The sequence below is a fragment of the Bubalus bubalis genome, chromosome 11, assembly GCF_019923935.1.
Source record: "Bubalus bubalis isolate 160015118507 breed Murrah chromosome 11, NDDB_SH_1, whole genome shotgun sequence".
Taxonomy (NCBI): Eukaryota; Metazoa; Chordata; class Mammalia; order Artiodactyla; family Bovidae; genus Bubalus; species Bubalus bubalis.
The window spans coordinates 97340026-97364507 of record NC_059167.1 but is presented as its reverse complement, the minus strand read 5'-3'; the positions used below and the strand labels follow the sequence as shown (position 1 = coordinate 97364507).

At 48.3% G+C, this 24482-nt stretch overlaps 1 protein-coding gene across 1 annotated transcript in view; it reads right to left on the bottom strand.

The window, feature by feature from the left end:
• CPLX2 (complexin 2) overlaps positions 1 to 18046 on the bottom strand; it is a 91112-nt gene extending 73066 nt beyond the window's left edge. The window contains exon 1 of the mRNA XM_006047247.3: positions 17732 to 18046. The gene's annotated coding sequence lies outside the window, so the exon portion shown is untranslated. The remainder of the gene's footprint in view (positions 1 to 17731) is intronic.
• Positions 18047 to 24482: the final 6436 nt, after the last annotated feature.

Here is a 24482-nt window from a genome sequence, read left to right as displayed (position 1 = left end):
TCCTGCTTGTGGGCCGGCCTGGACTCTGGGGCCATGCCTCTGCCAGCCTGGGTTTTTTCTTGGTCAAGGACTACCTTTATGTGTTTCTATGTCTCTATCCTGCTTGTACTTTTATTACCTTTATACTGAACAAAAGTAACACTCCCTTTTTAACCTTTAAAACATGTACTTGAAAAGGGAACAGGAGATCCTTCTCATAAACAGAATACCTGTATTGTGTTCTATACATGGAAAGTAATAGTAAAAAAAAATACATGGAAAAGACAACATTGTTATTCATTTTCAGCCAGATAATCTTGGCAGCTGAAGACTGGGTCTCTGTCTTGGAAATGAAGATCAACAAGCATTAGAGAGGCCTCAAGGAGATGCTACCCTACAACTGAGACTTCCTCCTTGACGGAATCAGCTGAAGAGGAAGTAACTCTCTCCCAGGGGTATTTGACTTGTGCCTGAATAACTCTCCAAGTAATCTCATAGACCACTCATGGTTGGCGCCCATGGATTCTGCCTCAGCAGCCTCTGTCTGCTTCAAGATCCTGTGGCCAGCTGACTGCCAGGACCCGCTCACTGCTGCCCTCTGGGGCTTGACCACTGCTGCCTGCCTGAAATTGACCACTGCTGCCTGCCCCATGCCCATCAAACACTGGATTCCAGACTGACCAGGGCTGGACAGTTGCTTTGCACGAGTGGAGAGCTTGGTTCTAGGCTGAGCCATCCCAGCAAGGTACAGAAAGTTATAAGAATTCACCATTTTGAGCCCGCCTTAAATGACAGGCACTATGGTACTGTTTTATATACATCATTTCAAATTTTGCCACCTTCCAGTCATTCATGTATCACCTTCATGATTACTGCTGTTATCAGTGCTGTTCATTTACTTAGTGTTTTTCTTTAAATCGATTTGCCTTTCAAAAAGCACAGAATTTTATTTTAAAAGGAAATGCTATATTATTTTCATAAATCATGAAGTCTAATATGCTGCTTATATTTTTCTAACATGCATCAATCGTGAGCTATTAAAATAATAAATGTTTATCCCTATACCACCTAAAACCATCACATACTCCATCAATCACACGTGCACCAGCCTTTGGGAAATACAACAGCATCTTAGCTAATGCTCACGCATCCTTGGAAGAAGGATGGTTTACAGACAAGAATGTGGAGGCTCAGAAGGGCCCCATCTCATGTCCATAGGCGGAAAGTCTAGGGGCTGAGATTTGCATCCAGACAGCCTAACACAGATGCCTAGACTATTTCAACATTGGTGCTTTCCAAATGATTTTTTTCAATCCAAAGAATCCTTTAAAAATGAAAATGTGTGGATACCCAATATACATGTGTGTGAAGTCACTTCAGTTGTGTCCAACGCTCTGTGACCTCATGGACTGTAGCCCACCAGGCTCCTCTGTCCATGGGATTCTCCAGGCAAGAATACTGGAGTGGGTTGCCATGACCTCCTCCAGGGGATCCTCCCAGCCCAGGGATCGAACCCACGTCTTATGTCTCCTGCATTGGCAGTTGGATTCTCTTTACCACTAGCACCACTTGGGGATCCCAATCCAATGTATAAAATAGATTAAATTGCAGTTTAAAAAATTTGAATGGCATGGTCTAGGGTGGGTCGGGGGATTTTCCCTTGCTCAGACTCATCCTCTGGTGGCCCCTGAGAGTCTGCCTCCGAAGCCTGGTACTCTGAGGAACACTATTTTAAACCTGCACTGCACCACTCTTTCTTGACTCTCCTTAGTCCAGTCTTCCCCATAGGCCACACTTCTGAGGGACAGCTTTTGAATCTGTGCTATCCTTTCTGGCTGGATGTCTTCACTTTGGGCTTTTGCCATCTTGAAATCTTGACATTTTCCATCTTTCCCTCCGGAAATCTTCCACTGGCATTGCAAGCCTTACTCTGCTCTCATTATTCATTCATTGAACACTGGCGTCTAACCTGTGCCCAGGTTTTTAGACGGCATGGGGGACTGAGGAGAGCAGATGCCGTGCCTCTGATGGGTTCTGAAGCCAGCGTGGGAGAGGGACTCGCAGACACAGCTGCGCAGACTCACAGCGCAGAGCCGCGCTTCACCGGAATCCCCTTCTTTTCCTCAGTTCCCTCTCCCTCAGATGCCTGGTCACATCCTGTGATGGGTGGTGACTGAGACGGAGCCAGCAGAGGGGACCCCAGCAGTGCTGGCTGGCCTCAATGTTGGGACTCCAGAGGTCTTGTCTGATTACTCACTAATGTTCCTGCATCGCTGCTCCCTTTAGTAACCACTGCTGGATGGAAACCTTGAGTTAGACTCATACTCCCTAAGAACCCCAAACCTCCCCTCCAGCAGGAAGACCAGTTTATGACTCTGCCAGCATCTGCAGTATGGGGGCTCTGCTAACTGTGGGCTGCCACAGGTCTTCTCCCCTCATGGTGGAGCTGATTTGGCTCTTCAAAGCTAGAGTCCATCTCCCACTGAAGTGGGTATCCCCCAAAGTCCTCTGTCTCCCAGGAAGAGAAGACTCTGTTGCCCTAAAATATGGAAAGATCCTCACAGAGTGCCAATAAGTTTTAAAGATTCCCGAAGGACATTCAGCCTTGCGGTGCCCGCAACGCTGCTACTTTTTGGCAATGGCCCTGTCCTCTCTGAAATGCCTGCATCTTTGGAAGGCTCTGAATGCCCAGAACAGCACACTAGGGGTCTCCCCTGTGGGACCATGTCTAAGTCAGGCTCAAGTTCTAGGAAGCTTCTCCCTTGGTAGTCCTTAATTTGAGTCCATTAACAAATGCAAAACAAGTCAGTTCAAGCCAAGTCAACTCAAGTCAATTCTACTCAACTCAACCCAACAACCCATTTGTTGTTGTTCAGTCACTCAGTCTGAACTCTCTGTGATCTCATGGACTGCAGCACACCAGACTTTCCGTCCTTCACTGTCTCCTGGAATTTTCTCAAACTCACGTCCCTTTAGGCAGTGATGCCATCCAACCATCTCATCCTCTGTTATCCCCTTCTTCTCCTGCCCTCAGTCTTTCCCAGCATCAGGGGCTTTTCCACTGAGTCAGGTCTTTGCATCATGTGGCCAAAGTACTGGAGCTTCAGCTTCAGCATCAGTCCTTCCAATGAATATTCAGGAGTGATTTCCTTTAGTATCGATCTCCTTGCAGTCCAGTGAGTGCGTAATTACTGCATACACATACCTCAATGCATACTTACTGCACATCTCTTTGTCTTACTACCCTGAGTCCAGCTCTTGTTTGGGGAAAGTTAGAATCTGACAACAAGACACAATCTTTACTCTCAAGGAGTTTTCTATTTTGAACCTAGATTCAGCACAAAATTTCCTGAGGGAATGGATACCTTCCAAAGGGGCCACAGAAAGAATGTCCCTTTCTGGCTTGGAGACAGTCCAACCAGTAGCTTAATCCCTGCGGTTGGCAACATAAGACTTTTCAAACCGCCCTTGGACTTGTCTGACCTCAAGACTTCAGACTGCAGAGTCAGTTGGCCTCTCACACTTCAGAGTAGGATAGTTTATTCATAAGAGTCCTGAGTAATTCATTCATTCATTTATTCATTCACAAACACGTATTGAGCATTTTATGTGCTAGGTACTTTACAGTCATTATACCATTTAATTCTCACAGCAATCAGTGTGGATGCAGAACCATTAAGTGGTCAGCTAGGATGTAACTCAGTCCTAATTCCAAAGCCTGTTCTCTTTCTGTCTCATCCCACTGTCTCTTAGAACAATTGAGTAGAATCCATAATAAAGCATAGAGATCCCTGAATGCTTAAACAAACACATTCTATATGGAGGGAAAGAGTGGATTAATGAATGTTTTATGTGAGGCAAAATCCCACCTGACCAGTTTAGTAGAATGCTTTGAGAAGTGAACTATATACGGAGATAAAGGGTGACTTTTACAAAAAGCCTTTGTCAAGTTTTCATCCCAAAGCCTATTAATAAAATTGATTCATTATAGAACTGGGCAGAGGTGGGTGGTGAGTGGGAGGGAGTCTATTTTTGCATGGATAGAGAACTGGCTTAGAGACAAGAAAGAGAGGGTGGAGATAAATGGGTGCTTTTTCAAACAGGGAACTAGGATTCCCCAGGAATCGGTGCCGAGTTTGGTCTTATGTAACACCAGCGCACTAGCATCGAACCCCTAGTGTGCACAGGCCTTGCGTTAGGCATGGGGGTATCCAAACAAGCCAGGCTCAGTTCCCCTCTTGGAAGAGCCCACGAAAGGGGATGCTCAGGGACAGCTCCAGGTTTACAGAGAAGCTCCTGTGAAATGACATGACCTCGGAGAGCAACTGGAGAAGGCTGCTGGGGGATGGAAGGGAGCGCCAGACAGCAATCAGAAAATCTGAGCTCTGGGACCAGCTGCACTACCAACTTGCTGTGTGACTCTGGGCGAGCCCCTTCCCTCTCTGGCTCCCAGTTTCTGCTCCTATACAATGAAGAAGTTGGATGAGATGAAGGGCTGTGGTGTCCTGGATGGAGGACAAGGATTTGGAATAGGGCTTGGTTATGAGACAGTCTGCATATACTGTGGCCAACACGTCTCTTTCTGTCCCTGAGCTGTGGTGGGAGAGACGACTCTGTCTCTGTCTCTCATTTGTGAAAAGTGAGGATGAGGCAAAGAGCCACGAGGTCTGTGATGCTGGGGCTCAGAGCCCAGCCTGGAATCCCTCAGTGGCATTCTCTGCGAGTGACTCAGCATCATAAATAGCTCCCATCTGGATGAGCAATGATATCTATAGCGATCAAGCGATCTCTATATCCACACACACTCTCTCTGTGCAAATATGTGGCTCAGTGTATGCTAAATACGAGGTGGCCTGGAGACGTTCCTCCTCTTAAAAGACTATTTGGTATGAAACTCAAGACTGTTTATTTAAAGAAACAAGTTTACAACTATGCACGTTGGATTACTGGTAGTGGGTGGTGAGGAAGAGGCGAGGTGGATGGATGAAGGGATGCTGGGTGTGATCCAAGCTTGGGGGCCACCTGGAAGAGGAACCAAGGCTGACAGGTCCACCTTTCATCCTTTCGTCTGCTGCGGGGGTGGGGGTAATGAACATCCACATGAGACGCTTGGGATCCCGAGGTGGGGGTGCAGAGGGGAGTGTTAAGCTCATCAACGCAGAAGCTCAACAAAAGGCATAGGAACTGGGAGTGAGAGGAGAGTAAGCTTCCAGCTCTGCTCTGCCCTGCCACTGATCTTAGGCAATTCATTAGTTCACTCATTCATTTGTCAAACAAACACCAACCACCTAAAAGGTATGTAGACCACTTGGGGATACAGACAGGAAAAAGAGGGTAGGATCTCAGGCTTAGCCACCTGCAGCTGTCCGTCTTCAGGCAAGTCCTTCCCTTGCTCTGTGCTTCAGTTTCCTCATTTGTAACCTGGGATAATACCTCAAGGTGTTTTGGGGGGTGGGAGGGTCTTCACTGAATAAGGTAGCACACACAAAGATGTTCTTCTCTGTTGTAAACTAGCGCCATTCTAACAGGCTGCCAGATTGACCCATCTCATTCCCACTGGGGAGTGCTCTTGGTGACCGCCAAGGGGAAGTGACGTCACGACCACCTTCCCCAGGAGCGGGGGTGGGGGTGGGGGTGCGCTCTGACACCGCGCGTATGGGTGTGAGCCTGGGTAGCACCCTCACCTTTGCTTCCTGGCTGAGCTGAGATGCAGGAGCCTTCAGTTACCAGGCAGAGCAGGCAGCATGCCAGAGACCCACAGACTTCCTGGAACAGGGAGAGGGTGGTAAGGGCGGGGCGGGGAGACGGCTGCAGGGGGTGGAGCTACCTCCTGAATGGGCACGCCTCCCCAGCCCCCTCTGACAGATGAGCCCTTGCCCCTGTTGAGGCCACACTGATCCTCTGGATCCTGGCCAAGGGCTGGGCAGTTCAGGATGGGGTCCTGCTTGGCAGGAGACCGAACCCTGACCCCACCTCACCTGCTCCTGACAGCAGTCGTGCGTCTTCGTCACCGGTTCAGGCAATGATGCTGCGGTACCACTGACCACACTGCTTTCTGGCTTCATTGTGATTTCTGACTGGTGTCAATGGTCAGTCAGATCTGGGTTTGAGTTCTGGCTTTGGGGAAATCCATTCCATTTCTCTGAGCCTCAGCTTCCTCCTGTATAGAATGGGGCTACTAATGGTACCAACCTCATGTATTGTGCCATATAGCTGCTTGTTATTATTTTTGGTTAGTTAATATTAGTCACTCAGTCGCGTCCAATCCTTTGTGACGCTGTGGACTGTAGTCCCCCCAGGCTTCTCTGACCATGGGATTCTCCCGGCAAGAAAACTGGAGTGGGTTGCCATGCCCTTCTCCAGGGGATCTTCCCCACCCAGAGGTTGAACCCGGGTCTCCTGCATTGCCAGCAGAGTCTTTACTGTTTGAGCCACCAGGGAAGCCTCTATTATTATTGGTGGTGGTGTTACATAAGATAATGCCTGTGAAGATTTCTATTTCATGGTAGCCCTTGAAATCCTAGTTACCTTCCTCTGCTCTCTTCTAAGAGGTACCAGATATACCTAAAAAGGCAAAGGGTACCCAATAAGTATTTGTCGATCGAGCAATGCTCAGCAAATTCGCTAGATTTGCCTTCACATGGCTCGGAAGAACGAGGTCGATGCTCCGCTCCCAAATGGTAGGTGCGCACACAGGGGCTGGATGGGGGCATGATCCGCTCGGTTTGCGCAGGGGTGAGCATGGAACCGGGCGAGACCCGGCAGCCTTCGCTCTTTCTCTCCCGCTGCAGTCCGCTCCGCTCTGGGCTGGATGCCAAGGCCTCAGCCACTGCAGGGACCTGAGCACAACCTGTCACCTCCTCCTCGAATATTTTCTCTTCCTGCCGCCGCCAGCGTCCTGTTTGCTGTGACACAAGATGTGCAGATTCCGGTCTCGGCAGCAGGGCTGGGGATGCGGGGTTGGCCCCAGGTCAGGGGTTCCAATACATCAGCCGACTCAAGGCCCTTTACGTCATTGGCGGTCTTCTGGGACCACCCTGGGTAGCACAGCCCTAAGCCGCTGGGTCTCAACAGCTCCCGGCACTATCGCCTCCTCACAGAATCCCCTCTGCCCCCTCAGCCCCTCCACTGAGACAGGAGCGGAGAGAGGAAGGGCCCTGCTGCTGGCTCCCCAGAGCCTGGCACTTAGCAGGGCTCGATAAATATCTGCTGACTGAGTGAATGAACAAGTAAATAAGAGGCTGGACGACTGTGCCAGGCCCTGTTCTAAACGCTGGTAACAGCACAGTGAACAGGGCAGGCGGGCTGCCTGCTCTGGGGAGGCTGACAGTGTTTGAATTTAAAGCTAGCAGCTGGATGGGCCAAAGGGCAGAGTGGCTTCTTCCTCGCTGGTGAGGTGGCGTGGGGGAGGGGGTCTCTGGTTGGGGTTGCTGGCTGCCGGGAGCATCTCCGAGCAGGGTCTGCGTGTTGAGTTGGGAGGCTGACCCTGCTAGGCAGATTGGGGTCAGTAGGTGTGAACTGTTACATTTGGAATGGATAAACAAGGTCCTACTGCACAGCACAGGGAACTATATCCAATCTGGAATAAACCAGAATGGAAAGCAATAAAAAAAGAATACGTGTATAACTGAATCATTTTGTTCTATAGCAGAAATTAACAAAACATTGTAAATCAACTATACTTCAAAAAAACGGTGGGGGGTTGCCAAGGAGAAGAATGTAGGTGTTGCAGTCAAGTGCTTCATGTCTACCTACTGCTGAGTCCCAAAGAGGTAGCATGTTGCCTGGCACATAGTAGGTACTTAGTACATTTTGTTTAGTGAGTGAAGGGTAGGCAGAGAGCGTGTTGGGACAACACAGGTCTAGGGACTTGTGGGAATCAAGGGTGTTAACTACTGGAGTTCTTATGACTCACACTTGAATGGGGCTTTGCTCTTTCTAGAGCTTTCATGCCATGGTGATTATGCTCACTGAGCAGGTGAGGGGCCCACTTGGCGCAGGTTTACAAGTGAGCCCACTACGCTGGGTGTTAGTGTTGTTGACATAAGCAGCAGCATGGTGGCAGCGGCTTCAGCGTACCTGAGCTGTGTCAAGTCCTCACATCCACAGTCTCTAATACTCTCATGAGAGTAGCCAAGGTCATACTCGTCCTCACAGAGGAGGGCTCAGATGCTCTGAGAAGTGTTAATCTTGCACAGTTGGAACCCGGGTTTACTCTAGAGTGAGGTGTTAAAAAGCTCACAACCTAATTGGGATCCAAAGAGGAAAGTGGAGAGTTAAAATACGATGTGACATCCACCTGAGCGGGGGTTGGTCAGAGGAGACTCCCTGCCAGGACGCAGTGGGAGGGCTTCCCTGAGATGAAGAGTCTGGAGCTGAGGCTTAGGGACGGTAGGGCTGGAAGGGTTTCCCAGGCAGAGGGAAGAGCATCTGCAGAGGCATCAAGAGAGCATGGTCTTCCCAGGCACTTGGAGGAGTTAGGTTTGGCCAGAGCCTTGGGGAGAAAGAAAGATGAGGCTGGGAGATTGTTGGTGCCAGGTTGGGGGGCTCAGTTTAGCAGGGTGTGGGCTTCACCCCGAGGATCCTGGAGGGCCCTGCAGGGCTTGGCTTTGTGCTCTAGAGAGCTCCTCTGGGAGACAGCTAATGAGTTGGGGGACAGGAGGACTCAGCAGCAAGGCTTGTGTTTGATGAGGCTTGATGAGGCGCAGGGCAGAGGAAAGAGGCTCTCAGCCTCCAGGCTTGGGTGATGTGTCGAGTACAGAGATGTGGGTTCTCTGTGAGTCAGCCCTCCGGTTGGCTGACCCACCCTGCAGAGTTGGAAGCCCTCCTGCAGCTCCAAGAAGATCAGTGGGTCAGGTCCTTATCTCTGCCCCAGCCTCAGCCCAGCCGAGCCCTCCTCTGCCACCTGACTGCTCCCAAAATTTGTCCTAGCAACCTCGCAGGCTTCACCTTGGCAACTGCAGCCTCTGCACTCCCCTATTCTGGCTGGGCTGGAGTGGAAGGAGGAGTTGGGGTCCCTCCCATTCACCAGACTTGCCTTGCAACCCTGGCTGCCAGCACCCTTGGGCTGATCAGGTGGAGGCTGGCCTATGTGATGAGGGATGTGGGTCTGGACACTGGATAAGGCCCTGGACTGAGAACCTCGTGAGCTGTGTTTTGATTGCAGGGCTGGTGCTGTCTGAGGAACCTTGGTCCAGGATCTCCCACTCCCGGGGCCTCAGTTTACCCTTCAGTAAAATAAGGAGAGTGGACAAGACCATCTCTAGTGTACAATATTGTCTTATTCCAGTTATCCCCGTGTTTAATCTTTTCTGTGGTTATTGGTTGGATGCTCTGATGATGGCATGGATTTTAGTGTTGGACTGCAGGCATTTAAATCCTGGTTTGCTTGGACAAGTCACTGCACATTTCTGAGCCTAGAGTACTTTCCTCTATAAAGTAAATAAACCGCAGGCTATCTCGCCCAAAGGATTGAGAGTCAGGTGACGGTATGTGGGAAAGTGCTTTGTAAATGACAAAGAGCTACATGAATGTTACCTATTTCATCACATGGACAGTGCTCAGTAATGATGTATTAAATGCCACCCACCCCAACAGCAACAAGAGCAAGCATTCAGTGATCTTTAGCACAACAATTTCATATTCACAACAACCAATAAAGTAGGTATTATTATTTCCATTTTCCAGGTGAACAAATGGGGGCCTCCATGATTAAGTATAGAAGGAGCTCAGCCAGACTCCCTGGCTTCAAAACTTGACTGTTCAAAATTTAATGAGGTGGCCACACCAGCATCTCGTCTCTCCATCTTTGGTTTTTCCTCTTGCCTCAAGTCAGGATCTAACTCAGGGTCTGGTGGGTACAGGGGCAACCTTGTCATTTTTTGTGCATCTTCCAAGTGCCAAGAATTGACCACTTTCTCAGGCGTTCACAAGCATGCCACCCCCTCCCAGGGAGTCCCGTTAAAATGCAGTTTCTGATTCCATGGGTCTGGGAAGCAGCTGCACTTCTTCATTTCTAATAAGTTCCCAGAAGATACTGGCTTTCCTGGTTTATGATCACACTTGGAGTAGCTGGGTCCCATGCGTGCGTGCACGCTCCGTCACTTCAGTCATGTTCAACTCTTTGCAACCCTATGGACTGTAGCCCCCCAGGCTCCTCAGTCCATGGGATTCTCCAGGCAAGAATACTGGAGTGGGTTGCCTTACCCTCTTCCAGGGGATCTTCCTGGCCCAGGGATCAAACTCGTCTTCTGCATTGCAGGTGAATTCTTTACCACTGAGCCACCGAGAAGGCCCAGCTAGGTCCTAGAAGACTTTAAAGTGAAAGTGAAAGTGAAGTCATGTCTGACTCCTTGCGACCCCATGGATTGTAGCCTACCAGGCTCCTCCTTCCATGGGATTTTTCCAGGCAAGAATACTTGAATGGGTTGCCATTTCCTTCTCCAGGGGAATCTTCCCAACCCAGGGATTGAACCCGGGTCTCCTGTATTGCAGGTAGATGCTTTACCCTCTGAGCTACCAGGGGACTTTATCTTATTAAATCCTGCGGATCAGGTTTAATTGGCCCCAGGGTCACAGATGGGGAACTGAGGCTTGAGATGCAATGTGCCTTACTCAGGATCCCACCATGTACAAGACATGGGTTTGAACTGCTTGACTGATGCAGTGCCCTGGGGGTTGTGGGCCTAGCAGTGCTTCCAAGCTGTGTGGTCCCTGCTTGAGCTCTCTCTCCACAACTGAAGCAAGCGGTGATCTCCGAGTCCCTGTTTGGAGATGTTTGTTTCTTTCAGTTCATCAAGAACAGACTAGTTTTAGATGCTGGCTCCCTGTGAGAACAGGGCCCTGGCCCAGGAAGTGTCCCTGCAGGGGAGTGAGCATCTGAGGGTCAGAATTACATCCTGCACATGAATGACTCATCTTTCAACCTCTTTTGGAATCCTGTCTTTATTTGAAAATATTTTGTATTTTAATCATCATAGATTTTTTGCATTAATCTTATTGAAAAATACTGCACAAAACGATATTTATGTTGATGGCTGAGCTTTTTAGCATCCCCTTACATTTTGCACCTAAGACAGGCTCCTCTCCACCTGCCACCCCCAGCCTGGGCCAGTCCCGTGTCTTCTCCCTCCCTCTCCTGCCTGGTGGCATTAGGATGCTGCCTGCAAGGCACTGCGGTGCCCACCCGGCAGCCAGCCAGCTGATGGATTTATTTCCCAGCAGGAGAATCCATCACTTTGCTTGCCTTTTGGCTGACCTGCTCTGGCGACGGCAGTGGGGACTGTGGGTCTGAAGAGGTCCCAGGGATCTCTCTGATGTGGGCTTTGTCACATCAGGTCCCTTATGGCTAGGGTGATAGAGGTAAATGACTCAGAACTTAGATTCTGTCATGTCTCTGCTTCAACCAGAGCCCTGCCAGCTCTGCCCTCTTCTCTACCACCTTCCCCTTTGCTCAGTAGGTTTCTGTCCTGTGGTCTCATCAGGCTTATTCCTACCCCAGGACCTTTGCACTTTCTGCCTGGACAGCTGCTTCTCCCTATCCAGATGTTGGTTTCAATGCCTCTTCCATCAAGCCTCCCCAACCTGCCTTACCTAAGCAGCCCCACTCTCCTTAGCACACCTCCTCTTTTATTTCCTTCCTAGCACTTACATAACTTGGTGGACTTATATTTGTTTACTCGCTTATTTCCTCTGTCTCCACTAGAATGTGTTTTTATTTCATTCTTCACTGACTCTCCAGCTCCCGCAAGAGTTACTGGCCCGTCACAGGTGCTCAGTAAGTACTGAGGGACCAATGAGCCATATCCTGAGCTTCAGTTTCTGCATTTGTGAAATGAAGTACAACTCTAAGCCCACACTGTCAGAATCAGAGGCCAAACGGCCTGGGCGGACTGGCTGTAGTGTTCCCATTTCACAGTTGATGAACCTGAAGCTCAGGGAGGTACAAGGACTTGCCCAAGTTCACCCAGCTGGGAAGGGCTAGGGCTGGGGTTCTCCCCAGTTTGGAGAAGCACCCACTTCCATGCCTTGCTCAGAGGAGGCAGTCAGCAATGTGAAAACTGGATCTGAGTGCTCTGAGTATCTTGCCATCTGCTGCTTGAACTGCAAGACCCTACTTGCCCGCCCGGTTGTCACAGCTATCTGACAAGTCAGACACAGGAATTCTAATGGCTGGTTTTTGTGGAACACAAAGTCCTGCTTCTTGCCAATGGAGAGATACATTTTCTCTGCATTGGCAATTACCACACTGAATGTCTGGGGAACGGTTCTCATCTTCCAGGCACTTTACCAAGATTAACTTCTGAACCCCATGCAGCACTGCTTGCTGCAGTTAGGGGGGGTGCCTGGGGGACTGTGGGCAGCAGTCTCTGTCACAGGGGAAGCTGGGGTTTGGAGGGGCTTGAGACCCCCAAGTCAACATCTCCAGGAGTTTATTTTCCTGAGAGCAGTTTCTCCACTGTTCAAAATGCCCTGACCTTCTCAAGGATTCAAGGATTCTGACTTTCCCTGCCCCATTTGTTCATTGGTTCAGCAGTGTATCTACAAATATTTACTGAGACTATCCTAGGCATTCTTATAACCCTGAGGCTGCAATGGAGAACAAAATAAAATATATACTGTCCCTGCCCTCCTACAATAATGGATCTGTAGGGGAGACAGATGACAGTGTCTAGTAACTGGCTGTGTGACTCTGGGTAGGTTCCTTTCTATTTCTGGGCCTCTGGGTTTCGGTTTATTCTCCACCCCTAATCCCCCCTGCTTAAGAGACTTTGATGACTTCTCACTGCAAAAAAAAAAAAAAAAAAAAGCAAGATGGGAAACTTCCCTGGTGGTCCAGTGGTAAAGAATCACCTTCCAAAGTAGGGGACCTGAGTTGATCCCTGGCCAGGGAGCTAAGATTCACATGCCTGAGGGCACCTAAGGCCATGCGCCACAAATACTGCACCCACATGCTCTAGAGTTCATGCCCTGCACCCGGAGAAGCCCACACACCTCGACTAGAGAAAGTCCAAGTGCCTCAACAGAGACCCAGCACAGCCATAACAGCCGTTGGCTTGCAGACAAAAAACACGCAAACCAAGATGGGCCTCCCTGGCCTGATCTTCAAAATCAGGCTCCTCAGTGTTGGGCTCTAGTTGAACTTTCCCAGCACATGTTCCCTGCCTTCCCACCCCCATTTTGCCGCATTTTTATTTAACCAACACTCATTTGTCACTTTCTAAGTGCCAGGCACTGTCTAAATGCTTCACAAAATGTAACCTGTTTAATCCTAACAGAAACACCTTGAAATGTGTTGTAATTCTCATCTCCATCTTAAAGATGAGGACCCTGAGACACAGAGAGGTAGGTAATTTGCTTGAGGGCACACAGCTGCTAAATGGACCAGGCAGGCGCCCTCTCCCTGCATCCACTGCCTCTGTGTTCCGTCTCTGCCTGTTTCGGAGACCAATCCTACCATCTCCTCTTCTAGATACAACTCAGCAGACATTGCCCACTTCCAGGAAGCCTCCCCTGATGTCTTCTTGTCTCTGGGTTCCCATGACACCTTGCACATCTCCCCACAGTAGCCCTGCCCATGGAATACTGTTGTTCTGGTTTGTGTGTTGTCTTCTCTATTGGATGCTGAGCATCTCAACTGGGGAGGCTGTGTTTCACCCTCTCTGCTCCCTCTTGCCCAGCCCAGCATTCCCAGAGCATCCACTCTCCATGCTGCAACCAGAGGCAGCTTTTAAAAACAAAACTAGTTTTTATCACTCCACTGTTTGAACCATGCAGTGACAATCCACTGCACTTAGCAGGCTTTGCACGGCCTGTTCCCTGCCCACCCCTCCTTATCGGCTGCCACTCTCCTTCTCACTCGCTTGGCTCCTAGCCACTTTGGTTCCTGTCTGTCTGCAGACAGTCCAGGCTCACAATAAATGCTCTGTTGAGCTATTTCTTCTGCCTGGAACGTTTTGCCCCACATCCACACATGACTGACTTATTTTGTAATTTGGGCTTCACTCCCATGTCTCCATTGCAGACAGACCTCCCCTATTGTTTGTTTGTTTGCTTGCTTAACTACTGTTTTCATATTTACCTTTTACTTATTGTTAATGACTGTGTCTATTGCAAGTCTGTAAGCCCCATGAGAGCAGGGGTCTGGAGGGTCTTGCTCAGCACATGGATCAGTGCCTGACATAATAGCCACTCAATGAGTTCATGTTGAAGGAAGAGTAGATGCTCTCCAAGGTCTCTTTGGGGAGCAACAATTCAACTAAGCCCAGATAATATAATATAGCTTATCTAATTTGGTCTCATCTCACGCTAAAAGCTGGGATAATTTCACAAGCTGAAATTCATGATCTTCATTACCCTCCTACGTCTTACCTGCAATCATACTCCTAGAAATAAGGCCACTTTATTGACTATTCTCTGCAGACTTCTCTTCATCAGGGATGCTTAAACTTCTTATACATGTTTTAATTTGTCCAACTAAGACTCAAGGAAACTTGTGCGATATTGCCCTCACCATTTTGCAGGCAGGGACATCCCTGAAAAGCAAAACTGCTGACTTGAGAAGCGCCCAGAGCCCAATGGGAGCACACACACCCGCCACAGCCGTCACACTTTACCAACAACAGGAGAGACATCATGCTCCAGGAAGGCACACGAGCTGAGGCCTGCCAGCGCCTGGGCCAAACACGACTCACTTAACGCCCCAAAGGAGTGGCTATCTGTAGCCAAGAGGGATGTGCAGCCAAATTCAGGGCAAATGGGAAGTCTTCACATGCTTAAAGCAGGTTAAAGTAGGCAGAATAGACACACATGCACAGAATTAAGGTCTAGGTGTCTGACTGCAGAGCTATTGCTAATGTGCAGCAGCCAGAACAGAGGTACCATCATCCTCAACTTTCTCCAAAAGATATGAGAGGGAGCTGTGTCAGGGTACCTCAGAGACCAATTGTCACACATTGTCATCCTCTTGAGAACCAGAAAGGACCCTTCTTGCCCTACTTCTGCCTCTTCCTTCCAGCTTCTTTGAGATGGGGAAGGAAATGGCATCTCACGTGGAGGGGCTGAGAAACTCTAAGGCCTAATCTTTTGGGCAAAATGGAGAACTGAATAGAACTCTTGAATTTTAAGTTCAAAGGTCTTGGCTCTGGTCTCAGCCCCATAGGAACTTGGATACATTCCTCCCCATCTGTGTCCCTTGTCTTCTTCATCTGTAAAATATGGCTGTTGGGTTGGATGATTTCCATGACTTCATACCTTCTATATTTATGAGCTTATGATTCAGATGACTTTGAAAGGGAATCTCAGTTTTTTCTTCTTCTTTATGGGGCTCTATTTGTCTTTTGATCAGTTTTGCCAATAGTCACTGGCCCCTGGTCACAGTTCAGGTAGTAGAGAGTATTCTGGCTTGGTAAAATTTGTAAAGAGTTGATGTACCCTTTGCTTTTCCTAAAATAGTTTCTCTAAAGCTTGTGGCTTATCACCATAGTGTGGGCTTCTCTCAAAACTTTTTACTAAGGAACAGGAATGTTCAGAACACATTAAGAAGAGAAAGTCATGGTGTGAGTTAGTGACTTCTAAGGTGGAATGGCATTTGAATGGCAGAGGTTGTTGCTGATGTTAAAAATCCTTCTGTATGAAATGACAGGATGTCTTAGCTTTGCTTCAAAATAAGTCTGTGTTTGTGTGTGTTTGTACATGTATGTGTGATGAGAGTAGGTGTGGGTACAGATGAAATAAATGCCCAACTGTTGAAGCTAGATGATGGGTACGTGGGGGGTTTCTTATACTATTCTTTCTATTTAAAAAAATATGTTTGAAATATTTCATCACAAAAGGGCCTTTGGAGACTGACTCCAGCTTTCTCTACACTCTCATTTCCTACTCTCCGTCCTGAGGACCCTGTGCCACAGTGACATCACCCTGGTGACTATGATTTCACACGTGAGGCCCCTACTCACAGTACCATCTGTTCAAGGTAGTTTTCCTCCTTTCCTCACAGTTCATCACTCCTGCCTCTGTGATCTCACAGCCTCGCATACTCACCTTAATTACAGCACAATCATATCATATTGCAATTGTTTACTTTTCTGCTTCTTGTGCTGGTCTGTGCCCTTTTCAGGACACTTCTCTGTCTCCCTAGTTCACAGCCAGGGCACATAAGAGTCCTCAGCACATGTTTACAGAGGGAATAATATCAGGAATAGTAGTTATTATTTTTTGAGCACTTATTATGTGCCAGGCACTGCCCTAATCTCATTATATAGGTATTTCATTAAAGCCTCACTACAAGTGGGTACTATTAACCTGTCTTCTCAGAAGGTCATTTCTAAGGTCACAGACTTGTAAGTGACAGAGCTGAGATTTGGACTCAACTGAAACTACTTGGCCGTTCTCTGAACATCTGGTATTTTAAGACTTCTCCATCAATCTTACACAACAAGTCCAGGATTTGGGGAGCATGAATTTTAGGCTCAATTTTGCTACAAAATTGCTAAGTGACCTTGGGCAAATTACCTTTGCCCCCTAAGCTCAGTCTTTCCATCTCCCAGTGAGACTCTCAGTAAGCGAGGATCACGTGATTCCAGGGCCCTCCCTGCTTCAGCAGAGGAAAGGTTTCCTCTTCCACATTTGATGTCCTGTCGCCGAACTGGCCTCTCTGTTTGGGAACCTCCCAGCTTCTCATCCTCTTTTCTGGCCACTTGCAACCTCCCAGAGTCAAGCCATTTTCACAACCTGCTGCCCAGGTCCCCTCCTTCCCCCTTCTTTACTTGCGGGCTTCACTCCGGAGGTGGGGGCGGAACCCTAGGCAGGAGGGAGGGGGAGCGTGTAGCCGCCGGCTTCGTGAGGCTTCCCCGCGGTTTCTCGGCCCCCTTCCCCCCACGGAAACTCAGCCTCACACTTTCTAGGGATGTTCCGGGGACAGTCGGAGTCAGTGATTGCAGCTGCCAGCCTTGGGCATCTGTGTTAGGCTCTCCGATGGAGCCCGCAGTCCCGAGCTAGCGTGGAGGTGGGGATTTGGAAGAAAGAGGGGGCGGCGCACGCCTTCCTCTTAGCCTAGGCCCAGCCTGCCCAACTGTAGCCCGGGACCTTTCTGTGCCGTCTCCCCTCCCATCCTCTTTCCGACTTCCAGCTGGGACCCGCCATTGCACCGCCAGGCCTTGGCGAACTGCAGACCCAAGCCAAGAAACGCGCGAATATGACTAGGCCCCCTCCCCTGCTCGCCTCTGGCACTGCTCTGGGGGAAGTCGAAAGACCCCCACGGAGGTAACCCCCCACTCCCAAGGAACGCTGGAGGCCCCAGCCAGCCCCCTGTCTTTGTTCGCGGCTCGCTAGGAAGCTGGCGCCCGGCGAGAGCTGTCCGCCGCTACGGTGCTGACGCGGGGAACGGAGCCCGCGGGGGCGGAGGACTGTCCTCCGCGACCGTGGTACTGAACCCAGACCGAACCATTAGAGGAGCCGGCCGGGCGGGCGCGGTCCGCCTGTGCGAGAGCTGACCCCAGGGAGAGGACGCGGCGGGGCGCGGGAGCTCTCCCCGAGGTGGTGCTGAAGCGAGTTGGAGCCCGTGGCGCCCTCCGCCTCGCCCCGGAAGAGCCGGCGGCAGCGCAGAGCTACCCGGAGAAGGAAGGAGGGCGGAGGAAGCCGCCCTCAGGGAGCTCAGCAGCGCGGGGCCTATGGCTAGGGTCTCTCCCGCGAACCTGCTCCAGCGGAGGAGGTGGCGGCTCCGCAACGGAGAGCGAGCGCGAGTTCTACGAACCTGTTGGAAGCTGCAGCTCCACCGCGGCCGACCAGGGCGCCCGGGACCGAGGTTCTGGAGCGCCTCTCCCTGCCCCCTCTTCCTGGACTCCTCCGCGGAGGCGCTCCCTCCTGCCCGGGCTAGCACATGTGCACGCAGGGGGCGCCGAGCCCCTCTTCGATCCGCCCCGAATGTCCGTCGGGCTGCAGGGCGCCGAGTCGACAGGCCTCCCCCAAGGGCAGACCCGCTCCCAGGGAGACCCAAGCTTCCTGAGAAAGGAGGCGGGGGCTGGCGACGGGGACGAGAGAGGGCGCCAGCAGAGGTGTCTGTAACCCAGAGGGAGGCATGGGGGAGCTCCCCAGAGTCATTTCTGTCCTGAAGTTTAGAGACAACAGGGTCCTGTTGCTTAAGGGACAAAGGGCATCCTGCTTTGGAAACACCCCCCACCGCCCCACTTCATTTCTGGGATCAACGACCAAATGCAGATCTTGTACCTGCTCTGCTGCAAACTCCACTCACTTGTCCAACTGCCTTTCATACCCAACTCCAGTCCATCATCTACCATTCCCTAGAGAGAGCTTTCTAAACCTGCCGTATTTATCGTGCATCTGTAATAAAACACAAGCTTCCCTGGTGGCTCAGACGGTGAAACCGCCTGCAATGCGGGAGACCTGGGTTCGATTTCTCGGTCGGGAAGATCCCCTGGAGAAGACCATGGCAACCCACTCCAGTATTCTGGAGAATCCCCATGGACAGAGATGCCTGTGGGCTGCAGTCCATGGGGTCACAGAGAGTCGGACACGACTGAGCGACTAAACACTAGCACCAGTAATAAAATATAAGTTCTTTGGTGTGGAATTTAAAGATCTTTTACCGGGAAGACCAAGGGCCTCCTCTCCAGCTGTGTTCTTGTCAGGACAAATGAGCATACCTTCTGAACAGGATCACTGCCGTGCCTTAGCACCTGCTGCTCCTTTTGACTGGAACGTTCTTCCCCCTTACTACTTATGCTTTGTCTGCGAGTCAAAGTGTCTTCATTTTTAATGAAAATTTCCCTAATCTCTAAGGCACAATCAACTCTTTTTTCTAAGCTCCCTCAGCCTCTACATTCCTTTACTAGACTTCTTGTCACACTGTTTTGTAATTACTTGTGTATCTATATCCTCTGTTACCAGGCTCATAAAAACTGGTTTTATATTTTGTCTTCCTCTGTATCTCTGTCTCCTAGCATGGTGACTGAGACACAATAGAATAGCTGAATTATATATGCTGAATGAATGCACACAACAGAAACAGAGGTCAAAGGAACTTCCCTTCCTTCATGTGATTGCTCATTTGAATATATATACATATATATTGACTATTTCAACATATAATTCATTCAACATATGAATATATACTCAAGTGAGCAATCTTATAAAGGAAAGGAATATATACATATATGTATGTATTAAATATATATATAAAATCACAGCCTGCAAAGTCCCATGTGGCAGCATTCCTGCCTAGCCTTCCTGCCTCATCACCATCAACTCTCCCCTGACTCAGTAATTTCACCTACAGCAACTTCTGTTTTGTACCAAGCTGCTCTTTGTGTGTGTGTGTGTGTGTGTGTGTGTGTGTGTAACAGAGTTTTATTAAAGTAAGAAAAGGGGCAGAGAAAGCTTCTGACATAGACATCAGAAGGGGGATGGAGCATGCCCCCCCTTGCTAATGTTAGCAAGGCAGCTATAACTTTTTAAATTAGTTATTACAATAAATCAAAAGAATGTCTCAAGGTTGTAAAGATCTTACTAGACCCACTCCCATAAATTACATTTTAAGGTAACAGGATTAGCCAGAAGGTTTTCAGGAAGGAGAAACTGTCCTCAAGAAGGATACATTGTTGTTATATAATCTTAGTACAGAGTTTAAACTGAGTTGTTCCTTGTGTAATCATCACTTCCGGGCTTAAAGAAAAAAATGTTTTATGTTACTAAGACTAAGGAATGTAGAGAAAAAAAGATGCTTGTCCTTTCCTCCTCCTTGAGAATCCCAGACCCCTCTGTCCTTGGGGACCCCTGGACTTCTTATCAATCTGCCTAGGAATTGACTCTCTTATTCCCCCCTTTTCTTTTAGGAGAATTATGTTGCCAAGGGAAAGGGGTGTCATTTCATTCCATAACTACTTCCTGCTATGATGGGGCGCTGTCCCTAAATTGTTGAGGCAAAATATTCTCCTAACCCTTATATTGAGGGTCTCTGATCCAGGGGCCCCGGGTAATAGCTGGAGGAAGTTGTGGCACTCGTAGGAGCTTGGACAGCCATTTGTAACCTAAAAGCTTTCAGACGGTTAGAAACAAACCCTGTTTTACAGTTACAGATGTAAGGCAAACAGCAAAAACAGAAAAATTAGAATTATTACGATTAAGATAGTTTTCCACCATGGGGAGCTAGATAACATTTCTCAAAGTGAGGTGACTGAGGCTTCAGGAGAATCCATAGTCTGAATCATCTTGCTCGTGTGTTTAGTAAAGTGAGTAACATTAGCTCTCATGTTGAGTATGAATAATGGCACAAGTTCCTCCTTGTGCAGCTGTTAGAATACCTAAGGCCAATCTGTTTTGTAAAACCACCTTTCTAATTTGTATTTGTTCAGCATTAAGGGCTGAAACTTAGTCAGAGCATCAGCTCATAGGATAATATCTGATCTGTAGTTCCCAGAGAGGGAACAAATATTGTAGCCAGATAATCATACCAGTGAAATATAGATCTTGCCCTACGAGTTTTAGGGTGTGGCAGATTAGTGGGCGTCTCTGGAAGCTCTACCAGCTCCAAGTAAATATAATATGCCTTGCCGCTGTTAATGGAGAAGGCAATGGCACCCCACTCTCAGTACTCTTGCCTGGAAAATCCCATGGACGGAGGGCTTGGTGGGCTGTAGTCCATGGGGTCGCTAAGAGTCGGACATGACTGAGCGACTTCACTTTCACTTTCACTGGAAGCTCTGAAAATATGAAGCCATGAGTAAAAGTTAGACCTAGGGTGCATCTTCCTATCCAGCCAGGGGAAAGCCAAACCCACAGGTAAGAGCCACAGTTTGGAGCAGACCAGCGTGACTTCACTTTCACTTTTCACTTGCATGCATTGGAGAAGGAAATGGCAACCCACTCCAGAGTTCTTGCCTGGAGAATCCCAGGGACAGGGGAGCCTGGTGGGCTGCTGTCTATGGGGTCGCACAGAGTCGGACACGACTGAAGCGACTTAGCAGCAGCAGCAGCGTGACTGAAGGATCCAGTCCCACCAAGCTGCTTTTTAAAACTTAAAAAAAAAAAAAAAAGTTCTTTTTTTCTGTTTTCTCTATTTTGGACCCTTGTAACCTTGATCTGAGTCCTTCTTGTCTTTTGGGTTTCAGCTCAAATGTCTGCTCCTAAAGAGGCCCTTACTGGCCACACTAATGTTTGCTTTCTGAATTACTCTTTGACATTGTCTGCTTCATTTTTCTTAGTAATTATTATTCTGACATTATTTTATTTGTAGGTTTTCTTGCTGATCATTGGCTTTCCTTCAACTGGAATTGAGACTAGGGCAAATATCATGAATATCTTATTCCATGCAGTATTTTAAGTGATTAGCAATCCGAGAGGCACTTACCTCATACCAATGCATCTGTAGTCTGTTTCTCCCTGGGAAGATTTTAGCTATTGTGCAGGTCATTATGCAATCTTCTACTAGGTGTAAATTAACCGAGAATATTAAGGAAAGAAGATCACGCTGACATTCCGTGGGATGGGGAAGAAGAGGAAGTGGAGGGCCACAGATATGTGGCTGTGAGATGACAGGCCTGAATCACAGTCTCTTTTCACCATGCTGGTTCCCTTTTCCACACCATAGACAGCACTTTCATACCCACAATCCCATTTGATATTCATAGCAACCTGATCTGGTAGATATTGTTCTCCCCAACATAAAAAATAGCTGAGGCCAAAAGAGCAAGACTCACTTAACCAAGATCACACAGCTTGTAAGTGGTGATGCCATTCCTGGCACTGTGCTGTGTGCTGGGGATCTAGAACTAAGACATGGACCCTGGAGAAGGAAAAGACAACCCACTCCAGTCCTCTTGCCTGGAAAAGCCCATGGATGGAGGAGCCAGTGGGCTGCAATCCATGGGTCTCAAAGAGTTAGACACGACTGAGCAACTAACACTTTCAACAACTTTCAATGCAGTTTTGTGAATAACAGTAGTGGTTCTTAACCTGGAGATGGAAAAGAAATGAATAGGCTGCCGGCTGCAGAATAAACAAATTCTTTTCAATAACAATTTCAATTTGTCCAGTCCTTCCCAGGTATCAGGTACTATACTAAGTGTCTTACACATGTTGTCTCCATTTATCATTCCTACATATTTCTATCCCCATTTTTTCAGAGCTAATAGAACCTTTGGGCCAGGAAGGTCCCCTGGAAGAGGGCATGGCAACCCACTCCAGTATTCTTGCCTGGAAAATCAAATGGACAGAGCAGCCTGGCGAGCTACAGTCCATGGGGTTGCAACGATGGGACACGACTGAGCGACTTAGCATGCAACAGAACCTTAGGGAGGTTGACTAACTTGGCTGAGGTCGTGAGGCTGGTAAACAGCTCAGCTGGGACTTAACTTGTTTGTTTGACTCAAAGCCTGAATTCTTAACCATTATGCACCCCAGACCTACTGAATCTGAATGTCTGGTGAGCGGGGATGGCCTGGAATTTGAAGATGATCTTTAGGTCATTCTATTGTATCTTAACCCCTTTGAGAAGCACTCCTGTAGAGAGTGTGGCAGAAGGAGAGGAAGAAGGGAGGAAAGCTATCCATGGGGAAGGGAGGTTGAGATTTGGTCTTGAAGGATTAAGAGTTTCTAGGCAGAACAAAGGTAAAGTATATCAGTCAGAGAGAATGGAATGTACAAGATCCTTGAAGTATGGAAATTAAGGGACTTGGTTTGGTGTGAATGGAGACTAAGGCTGATGGAAAGGATGAGAGATGGGAAATGAATCTGGTATGCAGTTTGGACTTGACTGTATGCCTTTATCCTACAGGCAGCAGAGAGTCATTGAAAGGCAAGAGCGCTTCTTTAATAACTGCCATCATCACCTTGATCATCTCGCAAGAACAACATTGGATAAGTCCTTTATAATTTGCAAAGTGCTTTCTATAATACGAACAGAAATACTGCTCTAGAGTGATGTGGACCTGAAGCTCCATGAGGGCCCCATATCCTTGGGCTTTTCTTATTGTTCCTAGTACCTAGCAGAGAAGCTGGTACAATGTAGGAGCTCAGTAGGTAAGTATCTGCTGAAGAGGAAAAAAATTGGAGGAATCTAGTTTAGAGGCTGCTGCAATAATTCAAGTAAGAGAGAAGTGATGAGAAGCATCACTTAATCCAAAAGTGTAGAATTCTTTGAACTACTGACTCTGGAAAGGAAAAACCTATGGCCACCTACCTCCAAGCACCTTCAAGAGGTTGGAATTTAGTTATCCAAAATGGTTGCTGAATAATTGCAACAATTTTCCTCTCCAACATACCAAAAAGAAAATTGGCACCTGGGCGGCCAACACCCAGCCAAGCCAGGATTTCCTCTGTTGTATGCTCTTTATGTCTTCTGGCTCCTGAATTTTGGTCCCAATGGTCTCTATTATGTGGCAATAACATTCCATGCCATTGTTTGCTTCAGTGTTTTAAAGGGCAATCACCATGCTAATGAAACTCAGTCTTGGCTCAAGAACTAAAATCTACCTTCTGTTTCTCCACCCCTCTGGGAAGTCCACATGGACCCTGATAATAGCTAACCTACAGATGACTGACTTATATTAGGCTCTTTTATAGCACCTGGGGCTTCTCTGGTGGCTCAGATGGTAAAGAATCTGTCTGCAATGTGGGATACCAGGGTTTGATCCCTGGTTTGGTCTTGCCTGGAGAATCCCATGGACAGAGGAGCCTGCCAGGCTGCAGTCCATGGGATCATAGAGAGTCACGTGACTGAGCAACTAACACTTTCACTTTTTTTCACTTTATAGCCCTTGACATATATTAACCCTGTGAGGTAGGTATGACTCAGATGAAGAAAAAAAGAAGTCATGAGATTTGCTTGACAGAGGCAGACCTCAAACTTTGGCTATTTGACTTGAGTCTACAGTTTCCAACAATATACCTGACTGTCTCCCAGATACAAAATTTCCTATTTTGTTTCCTCCCACATTGCCCATGTAAGCCTGGAAAATAATTTAATCTCTGAGAGCCCCAGTTTCCTCTTCTGGAAAATGGGGATAAAAGTAGCCACTCAGGCAGGTTGGTGGGGGAATAAGTGAGGTAATATATGAAGACAAATAAATGGCGCTGTTTCCTTTTCTGGTCTTCCTCATCTGGGCCAGCAGTTCCACATCTGCTCAGCTGCTTGGGCCACTATTAAATTCTTCCTTCTCCTCAGCATCCAATCCATCAGCAGATCATTCAAGCTTTCCCACCAAAATAATTCATGTATAAGTCTACTTCTTGCCCTTCACCACATCCCATCTTGTCCACCCCATCATCATCTTCTTCATGGACCATTGCAAGAGCTTTTAAACAGATCTCTCTGGTTCCACTCTTGCTCCCAAATGTGATTTTTAAAATGCTTATCCCAAACAATAAAGAACAAAAATTGTGAAAACAGTTGTTCAGTTAATCACCACAGAGTGATCACAAATGTGCAGCCAGCACCCAGACAGTAAAGTCCCTTTCATGGGATCTCAGTTATTACTCGCTTACTCTGC